The 27565-nt window shown below is 35.4% G+C and overlaps 1 protein-coding gene across 2 annotated transcripts in view; it reads right to left on the reverse strand.

Annotated features, from left to right (window-relative positions):
• Positions 1–27565, reverse strand: part of ARID2 (AT-rich interaction domain 2) — a 93750-nt gene that overhangs the window by 62884 nt on the left and 3301 nt on the right. The window lies entirely within an intron of this gene.

Here is a 27565-nt window from a genome sequence, read left to right on the forward strand (position 1 = left end):
AACTGTCTCAAAAAAATAAAACCATTTTAAAACACAGAAACTGAGATACAAAATAGTACGAGAATGTTAACCCTGCCCTACTGAGCTCTGTTAAATGCAACAAAAGATGAACATTCTGAAGCATGGTTTTTAGCATTTGTAGCCCAATCCATGCTTTAAAAAGATAACTTTCTTTTGTCTTGTAGCATAAAAGGAGTATTTCTACTTTGTAAACCCATGTATCTGCATTTACTAGGCAACAGCCCTACCAAGCACCAGTGCTCAGAAGAATCATAGCAGTCATGCTATTTTCCCTGCTGGGATAGCATACATACACCAAATCTAAAGATGATCAGGAAATATGACTTCATCTGTGAAAGACAGACCTCCTACAACCACAGGAATTACACGAAAGTAAACAGCAAAAGCAACATGTAAAATTACTTCTGATGTCACAGAATGTCACAGTTAACACAACTTTAGCTCTCATCTTTGCCATGTATTTTTTAGCATCATGTATAGTAACAAACAGTTCAGGATAACCACAAGCTAAATTCTTCAAGGTACTGTATGAAAGATTTCAATGTGTTTTGGGTGTATCTAAAGTTTGAATAATTTATCTCATCCATTTCTAAATTAATTCAGGTTACAAACATACTGAAAGACTATATTTCTCAATCCAATTCCTGATTCATTTAAATTTAAAATAATTAATGAGTTTTCATAAAAAATCCCAGTAGTTTCATTATACAATCAGTACTGTATTCTGCATAGGACAGGCAGCATTCACAACGGCTTACCTCACTTTCAGATAGAAACAAATTAAAAGCAAAATAAAAACCAATGCACAGGTGTTCACAAAAGCAGTAAATTCTGAGTTTCCCCACAATTTGGCTCTCTGTTATAGGGGTACTATACATTGGGTCCCGAACACACCAAAACAAATTCAGAAATCCTGCTTTCAGTGCAAAGCTAAACAGAACTTGTGCTTGTAAATCCTAATCAAGGACAGCTACTTATGAGGCTGATTATACTTCAGGGTTTTACTTTTTTATGTTATGCTAAAAAGAAAACAAGGCATTATAAAAAGTTGGTCTATAAACTGTATTTTTAAGCATTGGGTACTCCAATGCCCCATCAGAAACAGCAGGGGGTAGTATTTCTGTGTTTTTAAACCCATGTACAAGTCTCATCCTGCATTTTCCCTCCTTACAGGTTACCCTGAAATCCCTCACCTAGATTCCTTTAGTGCTTAACTTCTTCCGGCTGCACTCCTGCCAGGCAGAGTTGTCAATCCTCTTCTGAGCTGGCTAACACAGGTCCTGCAACCTGGTGACCAACCACCTGGCTGCCCTTCTCTGCTCCCTCTGCCTTACAGATTGTACCAGACTTTTATTTACCACTAGTGTGCAAATCATTAGCCTCATAACAGGTCACCTCACAATGCTGTTTTATCTTCCTATAAATACAGGGACTCACAATCGGTGTAGATTTAAAATTAAAATATTAATTTGTACAGCACCACAAGCTGTCCAACATTTTACGGACTAAAAGAATATTCCCACCATGAGTTTTTAGTCTGAACACATCAGAACAGCATCTAGCACAACGCAGAATATAAGAATTTTGTGCACGTCATTTGTAAAACAGTTCTTGAAAATGGCAAAGCTACTTGAACTTTCCCACTGAGACAATACTTTCTCACTTAGGTTATGAATTGAGACCACCAAACTTTTAGTTTTATCTAAACCAGGCTACATGTCCCCAACATCTACAAAGCATATTAAATACTCCTCCAGTGAGCCTAATTTCACGAAGTGTGACACCAGGAAACTGAGATTATGTCTTTTTTATTTAATTTGTTTTATTTCTTATGCCTCCATGTTTTAATTTTCTTTTTCAGAGTTTACCTTGATACCCACACTCCTTTGCCCTCAAATTCAGATAGCCACAAACAACTGCAGAAAACCTACTGTTTTTTCAAATATTTTGTTTGCAATTTTAGCATACATTATCTCATTAATTACCATAAATAAGATCCAGTATTGTCTTTGATTCAATTAAAGAGCTGATTCCCAGTTCTCCAATATGATGAATTTAGAAGTATCTGAGAAACAGGACACACTTATTTTCCATTTTTGTGTATTGCATATTATTTGTAATAGCTCACCTACAGAGTAATTTTAAGAATTTCTTTTTAAAATACAGCAATGTTTGTGTAAAATATATGAATACTATTTCAAGGCAATTGGCTGAAGGATGTCCCTCTGATGTTGTCATTTGCTCTAAAAGAAAGCAAATCACATTGAGTTCAGAAAAATATCTTCAGCTTCAAAATTTAAAGCCGAAAACTTAAGAGCAGACTTAATCCTCTAACCAATCTTGGCAAAAGTGAAACACAAAAAACCCCCCAAAGTAACCCTGTAATTAACTTAAATCACTACCATTATGTATTATCACTGAAGGGTGAGCAAACTCTCTGATTCCCCTGTAGGTTACTACATTGTGAAAATGTACCTTGACAAACAAATGAAAATGAATGCTAAATTATTTTATTTATGGTCATAGAGGATCTAAAAGAACATTTACTGAGAAAAACTCAGAGTAATAGAGATATTATATTGTGAAACCACTATTTAGTCCTCTGATTTCACCCAAGCTATCCTATTCAGGAATTTCAAAGTGACACTCAGATGCCATATACTGCCTTCTCACAGTGGCGGTTTCTATCCTGAAGATACGACTGTACTATCAGTTTACTGATTTAAGTGAAAAATGACCCTAAACAATCCACCCTGCCATCTTCCACCTCTAAATAGACTGGAAACTACTTTTCATCAACATATCTTGCAGTTCAATTGGCAACCAAATCTGAGTAGCCAATGGCCAGTGATAACATAGGGAAGTTACAGGAAACCATTAGCAAAGGAACAAAACAAAACTTTTCAAGGCAGAAAGGAACTGTATTTCTAGAGGGCAGCTAAACTGTGATCTGCATTGTAGTAGCTTGCACACTGTGAGAATTAAACATTTATCAACAATTAAACTCCATGACTTCCTTATGATCAATCGACAATATGGTCAAAAAAAGAAGAAAAGCACAAGAGCAAAACAATCCAAGTCCCACAGCTGGTACACACATTACTAGTGACTACCATGATGATGACACAAACCTGGCAAATATTTCTACATAATATCAAGTATAATCTTCTATGCACAGAATAACAGGGTTATTAACAGAATAACACAGGGTTTTGAAGAAACTCCTGAATGTGATCTCATCCACTGCCTGCTCAAAGCAGATTTAACTTCAGTGGTCTCTGCACAGTCAAGTTTTGTCACTTTCCAAGGGCAAGTTTCTCAGGCTTCCCCATGCACTCCAAGCACCAGTAGTGAAATAAAAGTAGGTAGTTCTATGTGTTTCTACCACTATGTATTCTAAAAACACGTACCTGCTACAAAGATGTATTAAGCTCCTTTTAGGAAATTAGATGGCTTTTCAAGCACATTAGACTTGAACACTTAGTTTTTCAAAAATGTATTTTAAAGAAAATCAAAAGGTCAACAAAGAACCTAACTTGCTTTTGTTTATAAGCTTATTTTTAATAATCTTTATGAGAATTGACAAATCTACATTAGTTTTAAGAAGGTGAAAACCAGCAAAACAGATGTGCAAAATTAGAAGGGAAAAAGACACTACTTCCACCTGTGCTGTTCATATTTTCAACAGAAATGCAAGTTCTACTGCATTATGTTCTTAGTCAACTGCCAACAAATCAATATCAGATCTTTCACAGAAGCGATTACTTTTCTTACTTGGTTCAAAATAATGTTTTTCTCGTTTACTTTCTTTCTATTCTAGTCTAGTCCTCAGCAAAGCATAATTCCTTCTTCCTGCTCAGGGATATAATTATGTCCTCATTAGTTCTGAAATGCAGTACAGTAGGAATCTGTTGATTTTTTGGCAGCAGAGGCATACTAAATAAGAATAACCAGATGCTGCTTACATCACTTTCAGATATAGACAAATTAAAAGCAAAACAAAAACCAATGCACAGGTGTTCATGAAAGCAATAAATTCTGAGTTTCCCCACTATCTGGCTCTCGTTACAGGGGTATTCTATGTTGGGTTTCGAAAAAAAACACTGTGTGTTCACAGCTCACAGCTATTTCATGCACTCAGATGTACATATCAGATACAAATTATGCAGATAAAACTCTGTAACCATCTGGTCATCTAAAGTATTTGATATAAATTGTAACTGACCTATTTACTGGTATATAAAATACTTCCCAGTCTGCATTTTCTTCTTAATTTTTGTTGGTTTTGATCGAAATGGCAGGATGGCAGCTCACAGAACTCCATGTATGTTGTTGTTTTGTTTGCACACCAACAGGTGCACATACAGCCATTAAGCAGGCTGGTGCTAGAGAAGGGCACATAACTGCTCAGTTATGCTCTAGAAACCAATGGAATTACCAAGGAGGAAAACAAAATAAACTGAAGTTCCAAATGAAAAATGAGTTGTCACTTGCAGGAGTGCTAGTTATAACTAAAACTGACACTTTCATTTTCCGCCATCTTCCAGTTTATGACTTACTAAAACAATAATCACTTCCTGCGTTGGGACTGAAACTGTTCCTGGTTCTCCTCATTCCAGAAAGTTTGTCTGTCTGTGGTTCTTCTGGACAGAAAGGAGAAGGGTAGATCAAGGAAATCCATTACTGTAATATTTTAGAGTGATATTCAGTAATTTCACTTTCTGGGCTCTAAAAATCCTGAATTTTCAGTCCCAGTCTTTCTGGAAGAAAGACTCCGCTTTCATGAATATATTCTTAGGAGGAAAAAACCCCAACTAACAGAGAAAGTACAGACTCAGGATTTCAGTTTTAAACAAACAAACCGACACAAACTTCACCACATACAATTCACACACCAGTTTCTTGACGGAAGTACAAACTGCAACCAGTGAGATAAGTAAATGAGAGGATATAAAAAAGCTAGGTTAGCCTACTTTTAGTACTGTAGTATTAAGAATTATTGACATTTGAATACATATTGACAACTTGAATACTCATTTTTTATTTGTCTGAGGGCTACGCTTACCACTAACTTACATAACTTGGAAAGCAAACAGTTTAATATATTAAATCAATTGTGTGCACTAGAAAGCTCATCTCAAATATCCATGCTTTTGGAACAGAGAGATGAAGTACAAGGGCTGTAACAGATAGCCCTGGAATGACCTCCAGGATGACTCCATGTATGGCAGCTCAGTTCTAGTCTCATTGTGTTTGCTTATTTAATTCAAGCTTATTTAATTCTTCGTTTGGAAGAAATTTACTGTCTTTACAATCCTCTGTACAACAGGAACCTGATCTAATTCAGAACTTTACAAGCAAGTGATAAAATGATCACTACTGGAAGGTATCTCTAGCATTATGTACTTTTAGGAAGGTGGCTGTAGTATCACAGTCATAACCATCAGATTCTACATTAAAAGACTGTTACTGAGCAACAGTACAGGAAATAAACTGAAGGGAAGTCTCTCAGTCACCTCTGCAGCTACCTAAGGATGAAAAGGAAGATCCTGCCTTCCACTATGTGCCTGCTGCCTAGACCTGACAGGAGCCATCTGGCCCTCTCCAACCGCTTGCAGTTGCTGCCCACTTGAAATAAAAGCAGAGAAGAGCAAGGTGAAGGACACAACGTGCAAATGTAGAGGAAAGTCTTGTACCATTGCCTTTATAACCAAGTAGTTCTACTATAAATGGCTACTTTAAAAAATGCAGCATTTACTATCAGATAAACCATGCAAAATCTAAGTACCTGCTCAGAAATACAAATCATACTTTGTGAGCCAAAGGTTAGAATTTTGCCAGTATATCAGGTTTCAAATCTTAGTTATTGTAACGTCTCATCCAACTCCTATGAAATTTAGCAGAACTTCTTTTAACTGGCTCTGGCTTTAGTTCACAAGAGAATTAGGGAACCAAGAATACAAGACCAAGACCTCCAGCCTTCTGTCTAAAAAAAAAAATCTGCCAACAGTGAACATGAGTGCAACATTCTTCACTACTTTAAAATGATTGAGCATTTTGATATTTGAGCACATTTTCCAAGCAAAAGCAAGAACATAAGAGTTACAAGTAACTATAATGAAAATACAAAAAAGTGCCACAGATAGAAGTAAATGTTAGTTACTCATTAGTCTGTTTTTTACAGTGAATTGGGAAAAAAATCACATAGTAGTTATTTCTGCCTATTAGTGCAGTAGAATCTGTTTTTCCTTTTCTAATTCTGTTGAAATAAATGTCTAGTCAAATAAGGGACATTACAATCCTAATCTATTTCCAGGTATTTTCTCCATTGTCAATTATCAGCAGATACCTGAAACTGCTTAGATGGTTTTGCACTTTCTAGACATTACTACAGCATAACTGATTCCCTCTATATTACCATACATTCTTAGTGAAGTCATGTAACTGTCTTTCCCTTTCAGTGTAACAAAGGCTGAAAGCCCTGACAAAATACAGGTAGCAGAGCCATGCAGCACTCTGTTACAGTAGATCTGGTAACACCTTGTCTCTTGAGCCCAAGAGACACAAGAGTTGCAGTGGGGATTAGTAAGAGAAATAAACAATGGTTATTATAAATGTTTAAAGATTAAGGTAGGGAGCAGTCTTTCATCATGTATAGTCTATTACCGAACCACCATAATTAATAATGAATTCAGCTGGAATACTTTAAGATGTTTCAAAACAGAAAAGTAAATTAAAAGAGTGTGACTTATTCCTAAAACAACATCTCGTCTAAGTTGGTATGCAGCCCATTCACTGTCAAATGCAACACGCTTTGGGATTGCACATTTGGATATACACTTCATATGCAACATGAAATATCTTTCTAAAATCACATTTGATTAAAACCAGAAAAATTACTAAAGGCAGTCACATGCTGCAAAAGCATGAATAGTTGTAAATGATAAATGTCATAGGACAAGAGCCTGTCAGTCATTTCTTCACACAACTAATCATTTTTTATTTTAAGGAAAATACTTGTTGCATAGTATCCTTTCAAAGTCATTTATCCTACCATTTGTGCAAGCTGAAATACCCAAAAGAGACCTGCATTTTGTATTTACCAATATATGACAAACGCAGATGTTTTTGTTACTGCCACAGTACTCCAATGCCAGCACACTCAGTACTGCCAGCTCAAAACCCAGGAACTTCACTGACCTTCTTGCAGAGGACTGAGTGGTTTGAAGACACCTCAGCACGTATGACAAGAGGTGCTAGGAAACATTTTACCAGCTCTGCTGGTGTACTACAGCAGAAACCTGTACAAGTCAGAAGATAGGCAGACTAATAGATATTTCAGTATATATGTCAATTTATACATACCTAGGCAGATGGAACTACACTACTCTGAGGTATGTATGTATGTATGCAGTAATAAACCATAACAATTATTAGTTTGGTTGATACTGGAAGTACAAATATGACATTTATGTAGCCATTATTTTCACTCTAAGAATATGTGACATTAGATTAGGTAAACTAACCTTAAATAATGGATACAAACATACTACCATTGTCTGAAACATAAATGGAAACTTCTGAAATGATAATGCCACAGTTTACAAGCAGTATTCCTTAGAGGATCTAAATGGTCTAACAGTTTGCATGTCTAAAATTTCAACTGGTGTACTCCTTATCTGTCAGATTAAGGAACAGCCAAAATTTCTATCTAGAGGACAAACCCCAGAGCACTATTTTCAGCATCTGAATGCTTTGCCTGCTACGTACTCTAAACTTTGTTCTTCAAATTTGACTCCGCTTTGGAGAAAGAAAAGAAAGTCATTAATGTTTATAGATACAACAATATGGATATTTTTTTCATTTTAACTCTCAGGAAAAAGATGTTAACTTTTCAGAAGCACTATATGTTTTTTTTCTTGAATGCTTAGTAAATCATTGGTAAAATTGGTAAATGGCCACGATAGCAATGCCATAGTCGCTGTCTTAACACAGCTTCATTCTGTTTTTTGCAACTAGCACTTCAATAAGTGACTTTTGCCTATTAAATATTTTGAATTAAGATTCTCTAAAGAATCAGAATTAAAAAGTGGTTAGAAAATAGTAACTGTAATTAGCCAACACTCCATTAAAACTCACATATACCATAATATAAGGTTCACTGAACGAGACTAAGTTGGGGATGCTCCAGCAATACTGTAACATTCACTAGATTAGTCTTCTACATATCTGTTTTCCCATTTCAATAATGTCCATATTTAAATGGAATCTGCAATATTAATCTTTGATTTCATCTTTTATCTCATAAGCAACTATAAATTATATTAAAAAGAAAAACCAACTGTAAAACTTCCTTATTTTTCCCTCAGCTGCAGTATTCAAAACCACATCACAATCTAATGAGAAATGGAAGTAATTGAAAAACCACACTTCATTCAGTGCTGGAAACTGAATATAATGGAACAACTAGTTCTACAGGTGTTTCAAGTTTAAAGGATGCTCTGACTTAAAGGTGTGGCTTCACTACCAGAGAAGCATAAAAATGACATACAAGCAGCATTTGTCATGTTATCTATAATCTGACACCAACACAATCAGACAGAGAATCTATTTGGTTCCATTATTGGCAATTGTGATGGAAACAACTCTTCCCAACATACACAGGAACAGATTTCTGGACCTTCAAAGCAAAAAATGTTAGTTGCTTTTATTTTCTCTGTCATAAATTTCCAGTACTGCTTTGCCATTTTCCATTAGAGTGGAAAAAACAAATAGTTTAAATCACAATTAACCTAATTTGCTGCATTTTGAATGATAACTATTTACATACGCAAATTTCATTATGAAGCCTTAAATTAAATAATTCTCATTGTCTTATTGGAGTAAGAAAAATATATTTACTAGAGTATACTATGTAGTATTTCCCAGGACATTTAAACTCTCATATTTTAAAAGTACCATATGTATGAAACTACAACACAGATGAACTAGATGCTGCTGTACTTCCCTTTAGTAGTTTATTTATATTTTTTCAATGAAGTGCATTATGAAAAAGTAATAATTAGTATTCTGATTTCTGAGACTAATATAGTTAATCACCATTACTGCCTACAACTTGACACTGTTTCTAAACCACAAGTTATCACCTCATAATACTAATGTTTAGTGAAAATATATTACACATGCTTATCTTTCCTACTCTCAATGAGAACATAATCCCAAATCACCCTATTGTAATACTCTGCACAGGAACCATTTGTGATGCTATCACTAGGGATTGCAGCATTAGATAAGAAGAAAGCAACAGACTAAATCCTAGCAAGGATTTTATTATTTTATAGTTCTTATTATAATACATATTTGAGAAATTATATTCTCCCCACTTTTTTTCCCTTACAAAACTTCTCCAGAAAGTATTATGTATTCTTCCATTTCACAGTACTTATAATGGTGCTTTTATGAAAAGCCCAAGTGTCAGCAAATACTGTGGCCTTTTCCTTCTTTTTTTAAAAGGTGATAGTGAAGAAAAAAAGATTACATGTTTTTTGCACTGTCTTTATTTAAAACTTCATCTTTTATTTGTGCATGTAAATATGGTTCTTGGAAAATATACCACTGAACAGCTTACAAGAGATAGATAAACTTCTTCTATTTTTCACTTTCCAGGTCTTCTCTAAGAATTTTACATTTTTCTATCATGTGAAAAAGAGGTGGTAAAAATACTCTACTTAAAATTACACTGCAAAACCAACTGTAGCTCATAGAAGTTTCTAAGCAATTAGAGGAATGGGCCCCTATTTCTACCCCCTTATATATCTACCTCAATGCAGAGCATGTCCAGGAATTGTGAGGAGTCATTTTAAGAAAACATCTAAATATCAAATCAGGTAAATAATTCTGACATCTCCTAGATTATGAAGGTTTGGGGGTATTGTCAGCAAAGTTTTTTTTTTAAACAAGAAACTCCAATAAAGTTCATTTCCTAAAACGAAGCAAGGAAATTATAAAGCGTTATTAGTTTTTCCAACAGCTCAACAGCACTAGAGCCTAAGAGGTAGAAAGTTATCAGCCCAAAGTGTCATTGAGCTCTTAGTATCCCATGATGAGTTGGGGAAGACAGAAACCAACTTCTTCCTCTACCTTGTCAAAAGATGGGAAACTTCCGCTGTACTTGCTGAGTTTCCTGTTTTTAAAAAGGAAAAGGGGAAACTGGCACAACTGCAAAAATTTCAGAACAGGAAGGTCTTCAGAAAACTCAGCCTGCTCCTTCCTACACTCCTGAGACTCAAACAGAACTTACCACCCTGGCTACAGCATATGTTACTCCTTGCTCTTTTCAGTGGCAGAGGTGCCACTCATATTTAGTTATCATTCTGACACGCTGTCAAATTAAAATGAAGAATGCAAATAAAGGAGAAGGAAATGGAAAGACAGTTTAACTACCTAAAATAGAGACAAATCATAATGTAACAATGGATGAACAGGAGGTACTTCTCTAACTACAGGGCCTTGACCTTGCCAAACTGTAGTGTGCTGCAGCCAAAAGTATTTCTGGAAAAACAACAAGATTGAAATTACCACAATGGAAAAGGTAAGTAAAGAACTGCTATAGCAGCCTTTCTACTAGTTAAGATTAAGACAATTTATGTCTGTCAACAACCACAGATAACTAAAACAACAACCCAGAAAAAGAATCCTTATCCTTTTAATTTTGATTTTAATTATCCAAGTTGTCCCTCATATGGGTGCCTCTGACATTTTTGGAACAACGAAAAATTATTCCTGATTTTAAAAGATTATTTTAAGTGTAGATAAAGAAATTGTTTCAAATTGTTTCAAATACTTCTAGAGTTTAAGTTAATTAATCTTTAAATGCCAATGAGAATATTTTCCCCCCAACCTTTTACAAAGAACACCATGGTAAGAGCCACTCTTACCAAAACTGTACTACTGTAAAATTCTGTAATGCTAGCTGTAAACTGCAAATATTAATGCAAACAATATATGATTCACTTCAGAGATGTTTTTATTTTCACAACACCATACATATCTTTAAAATATTTGTACTTTCTACTACTAGTGTTTGAACAAAAAAGTACATGTTGTAAAATCTTAGTACATATTTAACGTTTTGTAGTAAACTCATATTCAGAACTATCTGTTTCCCAGAATTAAATCTGGTTTATATTTATATAATAAAATATTTGGTAGTTCTCAAACGTACAAAGCAATAATAAGAACTTTTTGGACTAATCAAATTACTATCAGGTAGATTTACTACACTACACACTTACATAAAATACAACACAAAAAACTTCTCCTGAAATTAGGAAACCCTGGCTCCATTCATTGTCCCACCCAAAGAACATCACCAATTTTACAGTCTATGGGAAGCAGCATTATTCACCTATTTAAGGAAAAGGCAAACATATTACCAGTCTTTAAATGACAGGTAAAAAAGCACTACATATTAGCTTAATTGCAATTCCTCCCTATTCTTCCACAGAAGCGCTATGCAGATATCATTAGCCTTATAGTGGCTTTAAAATTTGATACTTTAGTGTCCTTATAGTGTCTGATTAAAAAGTAAATGTACTAAAAATCTCTTCACTATTTCTGAAAGAGGACAACTGATTCCTTTATGTTAATGAGAAAAACAGAACATTAAAATCAGCCCAACAGTGAGCCACTCTAAGTACACGTGAAGTAACTTATTTTTGAGGTCACTATGTAAGGAAAAGTCTAAAAGTTACTGATCTTAAGGTTGCAGTAAATCGCTCATTTTTCGAACAGTAAAAGCAAAGTAGATTTGCTTGCCTTTTTGTATGTTATGAGAGTACTGCTTACTCCAGTGCTGAACTAAGAGACTGAATATGTGAAAACCAGTACCTCTAGAGAAAGCCTACTAACATAAAAAAACCCCACATAATCCATCTAACTAAAACATACATAATAATACATATGAAAGAGATGGAGGACAAGCTTGCGAAAGGTGAGAGAAAAAGTGCCTACTAAAATTTGGAGATGAGTCCCTGATTAACCAGGACACTGACATTTCAGTTTTATCTACATAAAGATGTAACTATTACCATGAACAAAGGAAGTTCCTACTTATAATCTAAACTTCCAAAGCATTTCAATGTAATGAGATAGGAGATATTAAAGCACCCTATTCCAGGCTGAGAAAATGCTCCTTTGTGAGGAAAGTTTCTTGGATACGTACTTCTAGGACAGAAGCTCCCAGGCACAACACACCTTAGTGCCAGCGAGTCCACAGTGAAGTTCTTCAGCTGGGAAAGTAGTCTTCCACTGCCATCATTTCCTTTTCAGAACTTTCAAAAAAACCCTTCAACTTAATCGAATTTCTTAGGTATGAAATATTACACCTTCTATACAACTGAAGAATACAGCTCTTGACAATCTGTTTGGACTCAGTAAACATTTATTGTAAGTAACATTTTATTAAAGTGAAAACAAACTTGCAACCTTCAGCATGAGAACCACAGTACAGGAAAATAAATACCAAACACTCTTTGCAAGGTGTTCTTACCAAAAAATCTTGCCAGTCATAGGAAAAGTCACTTTCACCTACTGCACTGCATTACTGAATATAAATATGCAATACATTCTAAGATTAAGATACATTTGTTCAGGTAAGTGGCAAGTACAGACTCAGGACTGTGTTTCTCCATCAACAGCCGCCCAATTACATGTCACAGTACACACAACTGGAAAAGGAACATAATGTGCCTTCCACACATTGACTGCACTTAAACCTTGATTGCTGAAGAAAAGTTGGGTGCTCAGAGAATATCCCAAGAGGCAGCCAATGGCTGAGAACTAGTTTTAAAACTCTAAATCACTAATATAACAGAAGAAAAAAGGGTGGAAGACCAACCACTTGCTCAGAAAGACACCACTTGCTCAGTAACTTAAGTGTTACTGATAAAAAGCACACCTATCTATTTTTTTAGACAAAAGTGTAGAGGGAAAAATCAGTCCTACAGATGATCTCCTTTCACACTTAGATCAACACTTAGTTCTCTCTCTTTAGTTTGTTTTTCATGATGGAGCCTGCATATTTTTTGATTCCTCAATTAACATCCATACTAACACTTGAACATGAGAAAAATGCATGACAACTGAGATACAAGATAAAAAAAGTGAAGCCACAATGTCAGTCACGTCCAGCAAGTAAGTACTGTTGCTCACTGGCATGATCCTGCAGCAACCATACTTCCATGGGATCTGCTTCCTCTACGGGAAGATGTTCTTACCTCGTATAGCATGAGCTGGATTATTGCCAAGCACTACAGCTGTGGTCTTTGAACTGATCAGCATTTCACAGAGGCCATAAGAGCAATAGATAACACTTAAAAAGTAAAAAAACAGAACAGATACATTCTCTGACACACTCTTTAAAAAAAAAATTTGAACTGCTTAGAACAACCTCAACACAACAAAATAACCAACCAAAAATACAAATCCCAGAAACCTAACTTGGTTATAGGGAAATAAATACAAAAAATTACATAAATAACGCTTCAAATATCCTGCTAGATGGCTCCTGGAATTTATCACCTTTTTTGGCATTTCAGTTCGCACAGTAAGAGAGATCCACCTATCAAGGACTTGAGCCTTGGCAGCATCTAATTGAAAATTATTGTTTTCAAATGCTTCTCTATTCCCTCTCTGACAAAAGGTCCAGAACTGTACTAAGGATTCTCCCCTTCCCTGTCTTGGGGTGACTGCATGGTCTGGTATTGTCTCATACCAGGACATTCCCTTACTGATGGTACATTATAAATTTCCTAACAATTCCACATTTTACACTTGATTTCTTACACTCTATTTTCAGCCTTAACTGTTACATTTTATATTGCTCATAATAACCAACACAACTCTGGTGTAATTATTATTAACTCCATGCTATTTGTACTTTTTACCAAATACCCTCATGCTACTAAAATAATTTTCTTTGATTATGTGCCTTGATTATGCAAGAATTTCTCACAGTCAAGGATGATGTTTTCAAGCATAAATCTCTCTCTTCTGCACTCACCCTACTTCATAAATCTACTCATCTCCCCACCTGCAACTTTTGGCATCACCCCTTCTTTGATGAACTCTACTATTTTACTTTCTTTCTATAATCTATTGTTGTCTCCTTGACCACCAGTACATAATATTCTCTCAAATAATTTGCATTTTGCATATAAAATCTATATACACACAACACAGGATAACCTGTGACTACAAAAGCTATCCTATTCTAGGACCACTCCCAGCAAAATGTTCCTCTTCAGCTTTCTTAAAAGTACCAGAGAAATAACCACCTCTATCATCATCATGTACCTCCATTTTAAAACTCTCTTAGATCCTCTCTCTTCCTTATTTAGTATCCACATGCATACTACTATGATGCCTTCTGAAGGTTTTACTAATTTAATCAATCATTCTCATCACACTGATGCCAAACCCCCTATTTATCTCCATTTGTAAAAAAAATCCAAGGAGACAACAAAACTGTTAAGCCCTGAAAGTTACTTAAGTGACAAAACTTGATCTCCTTCAGTAAAAACTAGTTTAAAAGGTGTGTATAATATATATTTGATAAATACCTGTCTAAATATATGGAGTCCTTTCATCTACATTCTCTATGTTGTTCTTCCTGCTTAGTCTATAACGGGACTTCCCTGCACAAGAGTGGCAACTTCCTGAAATTTAAAAGGCAGGCAAACAAAAAACCCCTTTTGTACAGATTACTCACAAGGCCATATAAATAACTTACAAAACTTGATTAAAAGTAAACAAATAAATAAACAACAGCAGTAATAAGCAATTCAAGACTAGAATCTGCTAGCTTGTCTCCAGCAGCAATGGAACCCTGATGGAGGTCTCCATGAAATTTGATCTCTACAATTAAGTACAACACCAGTCCTCACCACCACCACAACCCTAAAAGCAGAGCTTTTATCACTAGCCATAGCCATATCACTCCTGGAGGCCAACACCAGCAGCACAGCAGCCACTCAAGCGACAGCAGCACTGTCTGTCTGACTGTCTGCAGAACGCAAGCTGCTATTTAAGATAACAGCAATAACTTCTGATGTACATAAGCAAGCAAGAATGACGACCTACGTTCTTTTTACCCTCCTCTATGCACTGCGGTAGGACAAGGGGTAGAGAAGGGAGATCATATAGTCCTTTTAAACAATGTGTCGCTTTTATGCTGTGGAAATATCAGTGCGGCTGACAGCTCAAAACAGAGTGGCAATAAGCACTATTGTAAACACAAATGTACATTATCTTTAGCAAAAAAATAGCAATAGCTATCCCAATCCAATTCCCAAGAAAATTCTCCAATCATAGCAGAATCAAAATCTATGTAGTTGGATGATAGGATCTGTCTAATACAGTAAAAATTGCAGAGTTGCATGAAAAACAGTTTGTCTATATTTTTGACTAGTTCACCTGCCCTCTACTCACTAATTGCTTTGATCGGAGCAACTTGCATTCTGTAACTTGGAGTTGTTTTAAACAACAGCCATTTTTTATATTTTGCTTAAAGAAGGTTGAGTTTAAAAGCAGACTTTCCAAATTGCCTAAGCCTAAGGCCCAGGATAGGTAACAGTTTTATATCACATATGACCAGGAAATGTCATAAAGAAACAGAACTTTTCATCTACTTCCACCTGCAAGATCCAAACTTGGTCTCTAAACCTTTGTGTTGGTAGGTATAAAAATATTATTAGAGTTCTGGAATGTTTGCTCCATTAAATCTTTTTCTCTTGTTGAAAATTCATTCTTAACATATATGCAGCATTAAAAGTGGGGCGAGAAATCTATGCGAGCTACCCAAAACTTAAGCTGACATTCAGACCTGTATATGCTCTCCCTATACACATATACAATAAAATGTATTCACTTCTTATATAATCAACATCCAAAATGAAGTATACATAGATATCACTGATTTTCTCAAAGTGACAATAGCATTTGAAGAAATTTTCACTGTTCTACAATGGTAACTTTCTTAGCTTTCTCAAGTGCAGCAATGCCCATAAAAAACTATTTTCAAGATGAGACCTTTCTCCCTGCAAGCTATTTAAGGAACAGATAAAATCCTTTATTTCATTATATGCAATTTTATGCCTTTGAGATATTTTAATATAAGGATAGAAGTAACAGTAATCGTGATGATGGTAGATTTTTTTTAAACCAAAATGAAAAAGGTAAATTCAGTATTAATGAAAAAATATAAACTAACAGAAATGAATTCTGCACATGCAGCACTGGTAGTGCAAGCAAAGACACAGAAGAACCACTCTAAGGCTTGTATCAGTAAATCAGAACCTCACTGCAGGAAAGCAGATGGTGCAAGTCAGTACTTTACAAATGACAGTCTTCACTCAGCAGCGACCCAGCATCTGGGCAACAAGTCAATTAATATCCAGTGAACAATTTAAATGAGGGAGTTGGCTATTAAAGAGTAACTTATCAGCATTTGATTACATACCTCTCCTTTTCCTTCTACAGTATCTACCCCATCTGCCCTTCCAAACAGTGCTCTCTCCAAAATTCCCATTCCTGTCTTGTGACCCAGTACATGAATGCACCCAGCTCACATAACATTCGTATTTCTTCCGTTTGCAATTCAACTACCTATGCACAAAAGGTCTCCTCTCCTGCCCACACCAAAATACCTCCAAACACCTTGTCCTTCCTCTCTCCTGGCCTACAGGTGACTGAGGAACAGCAGTGTTGTATCTGGCCCACAGAGTTGGCATCTGCCTCCAGCTGGGTACCTGACTATTGGGAGCACAAGCGCCTCCTGCCAGGCCAGCAACGCTGCAGCACCTGTGCACCTTACACCCTCCAAGCTGCACATGTGCATCAGCTGCTGCCTGCACAGGAGATGTGTGTCTCTGCAATGGGCAGCTGCTAAGTCAAGAAATACATGAAGTCACTCAAGCCACAAACCGTAGCAAACACCTACCATCTAAGCAAAAAAAAAGCCTTGAGGAAAAAGACAAGGGAGTCACTTCCTTCTGCAGTAGAATCATGTATTAGGCACCTTTTAAAGACTCATCCAGTAAGACAATCAGGTCCACAATCCCACATATTTCTACTGTTACTATAACATATACGATATGTGAACAATGATATTTATCTTGTGTCCATTACACTACAACTTTCCACCATTATTTCCACAATATAAAAAAAACTTTAGTCATATTTATTTTGATACTGTGAATACCAGAAATCAGCAATAGTAGGGATTACACTATACCACTGAAAACAATACAAATAAGTAAACTCTTGGGTAAGTTTCTGAAAACAAGAAATAATGTAAATAGTTTTTTGTTTTTCTTACTTAAGGTATACAGCTCACTTCTCCCACCAAGGAAAACAAGCTTCTAGTAGTTTACACATATAAAGAACAAAACCTGTAACTTTCATAAATCCTTTAAAATGGTAGCAACTGCCCAAGTTGCAACTTTTGCTTAGATGGAAACACCTCCCGAAAGCAACTAATAAACAGTCTTTACACCAATTTCAGTATCCTAAGTTTTCAATGTATCTTTATTGACTTCAGTGGTTTAATTTCTACCCTGGCTAAGGCAGGCACATTCTGTGTTAATATACATGGTGCAGATGTCACACACCTGACCTTTACAAGTGCACTGCAGGACTGACACAGGATGCCACCAATTCCAGCCCAACTCCAAAGAGGCACATATTCTACCTGAACAAATCTAGAAGGTAGATCAACATGGTCAGAAGTCTATTAACACAGCCCTTACAGCAACTAGCAAAATATTTTTGCTTTCTAACAGGCACATAAATTTATGGCAAACAAATAGCCATACAGAAAAGTACCAGTATGCTTAGGAAAGCTGGGTGTTTGTTTATTGTTATATGTAGAACAGTATATCATTTTTAAGTCACCTTTTTCTTTGATCTTAAGCACTTTCTTGAACAGCTGGACTAATCCTACTTAAAATACAATTAAACTGCTTATTAGGAGAATGAAAGCTACTCAAGAAAAATGAGATTTGTATACTGGTAATATAAAAATCTAAGCAGAAAAGCCCATTGTATTTATTTATCACAAAACCTACCTTTCTAGGAATGTAACTACATTTCACTAACAAACAGCATATTAACTATAGGACATACTAATGAAAACAACACTAAACGTGATTAAATCATTGGCAGAAGTATTGTATTTTGATTTTCTAACCTTTTACTTTTTTACTATCATACCACATGCATTGACTAACATGACACCTTTCTAATTAATAACTTCATGTTACATAAACAGAGAAGCACATGGCATTCAGCAGGATAACAAGTTCAGCAAAGCTGGAAGGAAATACAATAATTTGAAGCATTTAGGAAAAAAAAAATACCCAAAAACTCCACTTACTAAAAGCATTCCAAGCTGTATGGTTGTTAGGGTCTTGTATACTCTTCAAATCCAACTACACACAGTATTTCACTACAGGGGTCAGCCTTTGCACATACCTCTGCTCAGAAACAATATTTTCACTTAAAAAAAATTAAAAATATATATTTCTATGCCTTAGAATTACAAAAATGACCTTGGAAGAACAGGCAAAATGTACCCAATGCTGCAATGCCTGACTAGGTCCTGCAGAGTACCTGAAAACACATTTTTCAGGTGTGTGAAATATCCTTTATATATTCATCTGGATCCTGTGAATGCAGCATGCCCACAGCTGCAGAATTTGTTTTTCAGGTACCACAGAACCTATTAGTGTTTTACTGTAAAATTCAGTATTTTACTGTTGCTAGGCACCTGACATTTAGTGCTTTGTCCTCTTGCCCTTTTACCTGCACACATCCTGTCTTCCTTCAATTTTCTTACAATTAGAAATTCATTTGATTACAATAAATATCCCATGTGCAGTCAATGGGTACAGACATCAAGGGGACAAGGAACAGAGAATGAATTATGGCCTGTAGTCAAAAGATTGAGAAGATGATGATTAGAAGAAAATGAGAGACAGACAGAAAGAGCTACACAGCCAGGGTAAACAGTATCACAACAGTGAATTCCCCCTCAGTCCACAAGCAAAAGAAAAGGATTTCTCAACTGGTCCACATGGGTAACACCATGGAAGGGAAGACAGTGGTGAACAGACGCCCAGAAAGAAAACTCAAAACCTCTTTAGAAATAACTAATATTAAGATTAATCAATTACCACACTGAATAATGAGTCAGAATTATGTGTACATTGATACAACAGATTAATAATGCCGTGGAATTTATTCCCATTTCTTACAGAGAGCACAAGGTTCTACTGTAAAGAATATTCTCTAGAAACACAGTTACAGTTGCACATTCATACTTACATGAGGCAATTCCTGATTTTTTTTCAGGTATTTACTGTGTAACTGTAGCATTATATGAATGTGTACTGTTAGAATTTTTAATTTTCCTGGGGCTTCATAGATGGATGGTATTGGGGAGTGAAAAGCGGCCAAGAAACAGCTCCATAATCTACAGCATTTCAAAGCTATACTATCACCCCAAAATTACACAGGACATTTGTGAATTCTTTATCATGGCATTGTTTACCTGGCCAGTGCCTGGATTCTACATCATTTCATGGAGGTCACTAGAAAATGGACATCCCTGACCAAAATAATCACGTAAGGGAAGAACTGTTCCTGAGAGTATTTCCACAAGTTTTCTTCTAATATATAGATTTGAAAAGCAAACAAACTCGTACACATAGTTCTACATCTATCCTACACCATAATAATTATTAATATACTCAAAACATGCTAGATTTACCTCCAGAGTAAACTATTTTCATTTAGCTTAATTAAGCCCCTGGGATGTACACCAAACAGAAAGTTCCCCCAATACATTATGTTCCAGTAATACAGGTTGTTACTGCACTTCAGAGAAATTGAACAGAGCAACTCAAAGTTAGTCATACAGTTTGGTGATCTACGGACCTGAGAATCTCTACACATGGTTTATCATGGAAACAGAGCAACCTTTGGACTGGGAGGCAGAGGCCAACCAGCAGACGTCACAGCACATAACAATGAAGAAACACACAGAGCCGTAAGTATGGTCCATCTAAACTTCAGCAATCTTGTCAAAAGTCCACCAAACTCTGAGAGAAAAGGTATCTGAAACAGAATGACTACCCTACTTTACACGATTTTTATGTATCTTAAGCAGCTATGGATTGACAAGTAATACTGTAAATTATTCTGAGACATAATACTCTCAACAGTTGCTCCTCCCACACCAAAAGAAATTAGTATCAAGACAGTTCACTCTTACAGACAAACATGCTCCAGTGCATCATTCAACAAAATTATATGTGATCTCTCTTACAGCATAGCTGCCGTGCTACAATTTATCCAGAGTTAAAATAAATGCACGCACGTTCAGTTTAAAGATCGGAAAACAAAAAGTGGAGTACTCAGCTTCACAACCTTACTGCTTGAAATGTAATTCAGGTCTGGTTAAGACTTGAACTTGTTGCTGCAAGGAGACTGTATCTGAGATGTGATACCTAGCTCACTAATCTAGTACTTCAGGCAAAGCCTAAGCTCACTATTCTTGGTACCATCTTGCTGTTTTATTATCCTTCCTCAAGATAAGCTTCTTTCTTTCAACTGTTTCAATATTTCTCTGCTTAGGTATCCCAAGTTTATTTATTCCCTAAGGAATAAAGATTGTTCTTCCTCTCATCTGTGCTGTATTTTCTGCTTCTCAACACTATAGAGGGCAAACAACCTTATGAACAGTTTTATTTTCCCCATATATTCCTAATTTATATTCATTTTCAAATATTTAAGATATGACATAGAAGTATGAAGAGACACATACCCACATTAAAGAGCTTACAGTCTCACACCTCTTTGAGATAGGTAAACAAACATCAGTATAGCCACTTTATAAACAAGAATAAAAAGACTGCAAATTATTTAACTAATGCCACAGAATCAATATGTATCAGACTGGTAACCAGAAACAAGATCACGTGATGGGATCTCTGGTCTATACTCAATCCCCTCTGTGAACTGTGTTGACCTGTAATAATGTGGACTGATACTACAGTAACTCCAAGCAGTCCCATTTAAGCTGTAAAACACCACTCCGACACTCAGAAAAAGATTTTAAAACAAAACACAGCAAAACAAAACACAAACAGCTCATTCTCATGATCTTACATATTTAGTTCTCAGTTCCCCAATCCACAGAACATAACATTTAGCACTGTTTGAAAAATAAAATGGGATTTCTCAGCTATTAATTAAAGAGCAATTTTAAGACAGTAATAGTAGCCTCTTTTTATGGATAGTTTAACCAAGGCTCAAAACTAAGAAATTTTCCTGTCAGAAATGGATTCTATAAAAACAATTATTAACAATTAAAACTGGATTATTATAAAAACAATTGGCTTTAATGTATTTGGGTTTCATCTTATTTGAGATGCACCCTAAAAAAACCCGAACCTCTGTGTACCTCTGGTACCTCATCTGTAAAAACTAACAAATTGTATTTCTCTAGTTCACTACTGGGAAAGTGGGGAAAGGGTTAAGAAAGAAAGAAAAAAAAATGAGTATGAAAGTCTTATCTATTGAGGTTTAACTGCAAATAAGCAAGGTAATTAAAGCCTACTAGCTCCAGAATAAAATCAAACAAACAAACAAAACAAAACAACTTTTCTTAGCCCAGGCTTATTCCATTTCAGAAGGAAAGAAGTAATACCCTTGCATTCCATAGGCATTCTTGATCATATTGTAATTAGCTTAGCATTCATTCAAACCTAAGACATTACAACAGACACTAATAATTTTAAGGTATAAATTAATTTAAATACTGTTTTGGTTTAAGAATAGAAAACGGTCTTAAATAAAAGTTTCCACCAATTCTTAGATTTAGTAAGTCCTAAAAGTCACCACAGTTATTACAGTGTTGCCAGAAACTTGCTCTTTTTAGGTTATTAGTTCTGACATCTGCCCAAATAAGCTTTCAAGTTAAACAATAAGAATTCTGAATTAAAACTGAAGAACAACATTCACCCCTCCCCAAATAAACCAATATACTTTAGTGTAATAGCAGCAACTTAGGTAATTTCTACAAAAAGCTTGCAGAAAACAATCAGGAAAATATGTTAATTTTCACTGTAATAATTTTTCACTACATCTTCCAGCAGTAAAAAGTTTACCCTCTGAAGGAAAAGCTGAGAAGCTTTGACAGAAGCCAAACTCATCGGCACAGTAAACTGGTATCACAATGTAGTTCTAACAAAGAGCAATTTTAAGGTAACTATGTCCCCTTTCACTGGCTGCTTGCTCCCCTCAGATGAGTCCCAATGCAAATATTATTATATAACTTCTATTCTCATTTGAGTGGATTCCCAGCACCCCTGACAAGACACATCCATCCAAATAAGTAACTTCTATTGACAGACATTCTGAGATTTAACAACCAACATATTTAATTTCCCTAAATAAAGCTTTATTGCATGAACAGAAACTAGTCTTGTTTGGATGTTGGTTGTATGATTCAGTACAACTAAAAGAAAGTTCCCCTTTCAATTATATGTAAAATATCCACTTCATACTTTAAAAGAAAGGCCTTAGACACCCAGCTGAAACATGCATTACACTTTTTGTCTTGAGAGGGGAAAAGCAAATTTCAAGAAGAAATTGTAAAAATGTCATCCGTGTATTTGTTTCCTGTCTTGCCAGTGACTGCAGGATTTGGGACAACATTAAGTGCAAAAGATTCCACGAAGTCAAGTCCATAGGTATGCAAGATGAAAGCCTTCATTATGGCATTACTCAAGGATGGACAAAACCTGTAAGGTCGGCTGGGCTCTTTCTCTCTGCCATTCCTGGCTCATTACCTGTTGCACATGTATTGGTGTCCCAGCCAGGCCAGTGCCCGCTGTGGGGGTTCCCTCGTACTCTGCTTGGCATGCTAATCACACCAGAGGGATTCAGGGATGTCTTGGGGGGATTTTGTGCTGCTGTCTGCTCTGAATTTTCTCTTTCAGTTTGATCTCATCTTACATATTAACACAACCTCTTCTTTTATTTAAAATTAATTCCCTTTTAGCTGTTTAGACCCTTCAAAATGCTTGGAAGATACCATTTCCCCTTCTCACACAAAGTGTTAATTGAACCAGGCAAAACATATTTATCATTTTTTTTTATCAATTAGTCCCTTCAGCTTTCTTTTGTTGCTCTTCTGTAAGCTTCTGTTAAGTTACCCCACCTGTTGCAAAGGCTCTGAAGTAAAACAGTATTCCAAATCGTGTACAATAATCCATCTCCCATTTGTCAAATGTTTGCTCAATGCCACTGTGGATGCAACGTAAACTTGTTCTGAATTTTACCAAGTCTATATATCAGATTGCAAATTGGGGCCTGTCCTTCCTGTCAGAAGCATGCACAAATCCCTTTCATATAAAAGGGAGTTGGGTTCACACTACTGACAGGATTATCAGGGCCAAGCTATCACTCCTATCCCTTTTTCAGCAATACTGCTTTCCAGGTTATTCCCTCACAGTGAATACCTGTTTTGGATTACGGGCCCTTGGCTGTTTTAGCTTGCGTTTTTCAAACCAAATCTCATTTGTACTTTCCAACAATGTCCCTAATTTCTTTAGATTACCTTTTCTTTTCTGCTCTGACTTGTGTTTAACTCTTCTATTATTGCCCGCTAATGCTACAAGTGTAGTATTCAACCTCTCATAAAGTTAAGCAAAGCAGACACTAAATATACCTAAAATGGCTAAACTTGTATTACTACGTGCATATGTAAGCACTGATGATACTCTTTTAGCACCTAAAACTGCTGTGACTCACCACATCTATTCTTTATACTTTGTTCTATTTCTGTTTATCGTCCTTCATCCAATTTTTCATTAAGATGACTATCTATATCCATACAGAATCTCTTAACAAGAGATTTTGGGATGTATTTGAATTTCAGAAAATGTGTAAAATTTTACTATAGCTACAACTCTCTATTCATTTACTGGGGCCTTGAATCTGCAATCAGATCTGGCAAACAAGCCAATCCTATACTTTTCCATACTCACTGAACTGTGTACAGATGCTGTTGCAGTATCAGATCCTAATTTTAAACACTAAGTAAGAATAACAAAAAACCTCTCTTAAAGTAATTTTTGCTTAGAAAATTCCAGGCTCCTTATTATTACTTCCCTGATATTTTTGCCATTATATTACTGAGAACAGAATCCCTTTTATCTAGTTCTTAAGCTCAAAAAAAGGGTTTTTTTTCTTTTCCCCTTCATTTGTTTTTAGAAATCAGTACTATTGTTTAATTTCTTAGAGGCATCTTGAAGATCAAATGACATAAATATCTTCAGATCTTTCAAGAATCCCCTCTATTTGTCATCAATAACTACTTCACATGGTTCTGATTTTTAACTGCTCACTGTTTTTCATCCTACTATATATGGAATTTCAGGAAATTCAGCATAATGACTTGTCTTAATAAGAACTTTATGAAACTTCTCATTTATGAACTGATCACTTTCCTCTCTATTTCACTTCCTCTTACTTCCCTAATATTTACAACAGCAAATTTTTATTCACCTTAAACTATTAGCTAATTACTACTGCCTTTGCCAAAGGCTTACAATATGCATGTGCTGTCCATCTTTCAGGAATTCTCCGCAGAACTAAGACAAACTTATTTTACCTTACAACTAGCTCTTTCATATCATTTATCTTAATGTAAATAAATAACTTCGAAAAGCAAACTGATTTTCAGTTCAGTTAGGCATACTTCATTCACACATTTAAGCTTACAAAGTCTCTCACTCCCCCAAAATAGATGAAGATCCACAACAGAAATAAATGTATCACTTGCGCTCACACGAAAATCAACAGAACCTTATACCAACACACGAGGTCACATCAGCCCAATTAGGACTGTAATGTAATCAACCATAAGATAAAAAACAGGCTATATTCCACGTTAGTTTTCTTTTTACCTACTGGGTGTTTACCAACAAAAAGATAAAAATATGTCCACATTACTCAAGTTTACGTTTATTATCCCATACTAAAATATTTTTGTTAACATTATAAAATTATTTTTCAAGCAGCATTTAGAAAATGCTTTACTAATTCACTTCAATTGAAATGAAACATCCAATTTGCACTACATCCAAGAGAATTACATTCTCTGTTGCTGTAAAGTCTTACAGAACTACATTAACAAGTACAGTCTATCAATGGTTATCGGCACTGTGGCTTTTGACTGCTCACTAAGAACCACAGTGCATAAATTACTTCACCTGTAAGACAGCTCAAAGCAACAGAGGCACTAAGTTTGAATGGTTCAGACTTTCCCTATTATAAATTACATTTTCCAGTGAGAGAAAAGGAAGGGCAGTGCAAGGGAGAAGGGGTAGATAGGTCATCACATATTCAGCTATTACCTATCATAAAACCTATCGGAATTGCATCACAAGTTTAAACAATTCACTTCTTTAATGAAATCTAACATAGATTCCCAAAGACACACAGCAAAATTCCAGAACAGTAAAATGAAAAAGTTATTTAACCAAAAATACAAACCTCAAGAACTGCCTCAAGAAATACCATAACCCAATGGCTGTTTTGCAAAACATTCCATTCGATCAAACCAACAGGACTACTGACCCCACACAAATAAATCAATTTTCTAATTTGTTTACATAGTAACTTTAAGTTAAAATAGCGGCATTATTAGTGGCAACACAGTGAAATGAGCAAGTGGTCCATGTAGCTTGAGATCTTATCTCAGTCAATACACTAGGCCAGATGTTCCGTAGAAAGAAGCAACTTTAATCACAAACCATCCCAAATCCAAATCTGCAATATTCACGTAGGTGCACACCACTGAATCCCTCTGAATTCAATAGGGTCTCCATCTGCCATGCATATCCCTCACTTTACAGCACACATGACACAGGATTGGATAAAAATTGAAATAAAAGTTGATAGGCCTCAATTTGTCTGCTTTTGCTTGGAAAGTCATTACAGTGGTGAGGCCAAGATTATAGTCACACTTGAGGTTCACAAGACACACTTTTTGTTTTCCAAGGGTAATTGCTCAGCAATTCATTCGAATCTAGACTTATAAGAAACTTCAGATTATGTTCTTCAACACAGTCAAACAAGGCCTTTTAACAAATTTATCATTAGAGCATTTTTTCTTTCCCTAGAACCAAATATTGTCCCCCTTACACCTTCTAGGTTAAAGCTAAACAAATGTTAACCTAGCAGAGAGATGTGTACATACAGTCTTATTACTGCACATGGAAGAAGGTGAACTCAGCTGGGAAACAGTTCATATTCAATTTAGATTATGTGTGAAACAACAATTAGTAAAGAAGTAACTCAGAAGAAACAAAACCAAACAAAACCCAAAATGATCACTAAAAATCAGTCGACTCCAAAACCAACAACCTTGATAGTTTATTTCAGAATGGCTTAATCACAGAGATTATGATAAAGACACTTTTAAGACTCTTCATCTTAAATGTTTATCAACTTTTTTTCCTAAATTCCAAATAAACAAAAACACTTTAAATTACTTGTATGTAATCAGTTATGTATGTATTCAACTACTATATTTTAAATAATGTCAATACCAGTATGCCAAAAATAAAAATTTTTGTTTGTCTGACTTTAATCTAAAAAGTAATACCTTATTAAAAATTAATAGTCATTAGAAGGGTAAATTAACATTAATTGTGTTAACTGTCACAGCATATAATGGTTCTCAAAATACACATGAAAACAGAAATGACATACAATCTTCTACTGCAAAAAGTTGGGCCACTCAAACATTTACAAAATATGGAAATAGAAATAAAACAGTAAAAATAAAAAACTACCATTTTGCAAATTAGATGTAAAATCTAGTCAACTAACAAATTATATGGTCCAATAGAAAAACTCAAGAAGCAAAAAACTGCTTTCTATGACATGACAAATCTCCAGCAACACTCTCTCCATACTATGTAAGAGAGGAGAAGGGAAAAAAAAAAGGGAGGGAAGAATATCCTAAAGCAATCTTCCCACCTAATTTCTAGGCCTGCCACCAATCAAAAACTCTACTAAAGCTATTAACAATGGTAGTTGCTTTTCATAACCTGGCTCTTAAAGCAATCATATGCCACTATCAAAAAAACCCCAAAATTTCAGTTACTACCTATATCTGACTAAGGTTTTCCAGACATCACTGTAACTCAATAACTGCTTCACTGTGCTATGAACTCTACAGCTTCAAGCTGGAAGTCAGTCTAGGACAACCAATAGAAAGTGCACCTGTACAATTACTGCATTTCCTAATTCAGAAGACCAAACTAAAGACAGATAAAGCTTGTGTGTATTCAGCTCACCAAAACAGAAATCCAAAATCCCATACTTATTTTGTACATACTGAACATCTATGTTATCATTAACTTGAATGAGAAAAAAATCTTATTTATAATTCAGAAACAGAAAATTA

This window comes from Prinia subflava, chromosome 4, assembly GCF_021018805.1.
Source record: "Prinia subflava isolate CZ2003 ecotype Zambia chromosome 4, Cam_Psub_1.2, whole genome shotgun sequence".
In the NCBI taxonomy this organism is placed as follows: Eukaryota; Metazoa; Chordata; class Aves; order Passeriformes; family Cisticolidae; genus Prinia; species Prinia subflava.